Genomic DNA, 2,000 nt, shown 5'->3' on the forward strand with positions numbered 1-2,000 from the left:
ACTGGACTGTGTGTTTACAGGAAGTAGGACCTGTCATCATTCACTATGAACTGGACTGTGTGTTTACAGGCAGTAGGACCTGTCATCATTCACTATGAACTGGACTGTGTGTTTACAGGAAGTAGGACCTGTCATCATTCACTATGAACTGGACTGTGTGTTTACAGGCAGTAGGACCTGTCATCATTCACTATGAACTGGACTGTGTGTTTACAGGCAGTAGAACCTGTCATCATTCACTATGAACTGGACTGTGTGTTTACAGGCAGTAGGACCTGTCATCATTCACTATGAACTGGACTGTGTGTTTACAGGCAGTAGGACCTGTCATCATTCACTATGAACTGGACTGTGTGTTTACAGGCAGTAGGACCTGTCATCATTCACTATGAACTGGACTGTGTGTTTACAGGCAGTAGGACCTGTCATCATTCACTATGAACTGGACTGTGTGTTTACAGGCAGTAGAACCTGTCATCATTCACTATGAACTGGACTGTGTGTTTACAGGCAGTAGGACCTGTCATCATTCACTATGAACTGGACTGTGTGTTTACAGGCAGTAGGACCTGTCATCATTCACTATGAACTGGACTGTGTGTTTACAGGCAGTAGGACCTGTCATCATTCACTATGAACTGGACTGTGTGTTTACAGGCAGTAGGACCTGTCATCATTCACTATGAACTGGACTGTGTGTTTACAGGAAGTAGGACCTGTCATCATTCACTATGAACTGGACTGTGTGTTTACAGGCAGTAGGACCTGTCATCATTCACTATGAACTGGACTGTGTGTTTACAGGCAGTAGAACCTGTCATCATTCACTATGAACTGGACTGTGTGTTTACAGGCAGTAGGACCTGTCATCATTCACTATGAACTGGACTGTGTGTTTACAGGCAGTAGGACCTGTCATCATTCACTATGAACTGGACTGTGTGTTTACAGGAAGTAGGACCTGTCATCATTCACTATGAACTGGACTGTGTGTTTACAGGCAGTAGGACCTGTCATCATTCACTATGAACTGGACTGTGTGTTTACAGGCAGTAGGACCTGTCATCATTCACTATGAACTGGACTGTGTGTTTACAGGCAGTAGAACCTGTCATCATTCACTATGAACTGGACTGTGTGTTTACAGGCAGTAGGACCTGTCATCATTCACTATGAACTGGACTGTGTGTTTACAGGCAGTAGGACCTGTCATCATTCACTATGAACTGGACTGTGTGTTTACAGGCAGCAGCAACAGCGTGACTTCAGATCATTTGAACTCATTCGCCAAAAGCCACAAAATATTCCTGATTTCTGCAGATACGTAAATACCAGTGGAGTCCTCTTATATTTAGGAACTTTACATTCTTATTGATCAAACAACCATGAAAAGGTACGCTATCTCTCCCTAAGTTATGCACATCAACAAAAACAAGATCAGCAACTAATGTGCTAGCCAGAGCCAGATGAGATAAAAATCTAACGAGGGAACATCAGAAGTTTTCAGCTAGTTGGCTGTCAAAATTGCACTGATAACAATGGGGAACGGTAGCCTGCTCGTCCTTCTGCAGTTTGCCTGCCAATGCACGCTTGTCCTGCCAATGCACGCTTGTCCTGCCAATGCACGCTTGTCCTGCCAATGCACGCTTGTCCTGCCAATGCACGCTTGTCCCAACCCACGATTTTGACAACTGAAAGGGAACATCGCATTTGATCGATGCTAAAAATATATTTTATTTACAACTAATGGTGTGGTCAGAAATTACCTCCAGTGTGTCAGAGTACGCTATGGGTTGTTCCTAAATGCAGAGCATTGTCAGATTGTCTGTTCGTAAATTCAGTTATTGACACTGGACACTCTTGCTGAGGAGTAGGGTTGATCCGAACGTCAAGCACCCGAGCTAACTGGCTTAAGTTGTCTAGCTACTTCCTGGCACAAATGAAAGCATACCTCATTCTGGCCATTTTACTCACCCTAGCAGAGCTGGTTAGACTGTTTT

The 2,000-nt window shown here is 44.1% G+C and overlaps 1 long non-coding RNA gene across 1 annotated transcript; it reads right to left on the reverse strand.

Moving 5' to 3' along the window:
- Positions 1 to 230: 230 nt before the first annotated feature.
- Positions 231 to 1,097, reverse strand: LOC127906540 (uncharacterized). The gene is made up of 3 exons (XR_008061801.1): positions 962 to 1,097; positions 472 to 667; positions 231 to 422 (listed from the first exon to the last, which is right to left on the reverse strand). It is a non-coding gene; the product is annotated as an uncharacterized LOC127906540 (long non-coding RNA).
- Between the last annotated feature and the right edge of the window lie 903 nt (positions 1,098 to 2,000).

This window comes from Oncorhynchus keta, chromosome 12, assembly GCF_023373465.1.
Source record: "Oncorhynchus keta strain PuntledgeMale-10-30-2019 chromosome 12, Oket_V2, whole genome shotgun sequence".
NCBI lineage: Eukaryota > Metazoa > Chordata > Actinopteri > Salmoniformes > Salmonidae > Oncorhynchus > Oncorhynchus keta.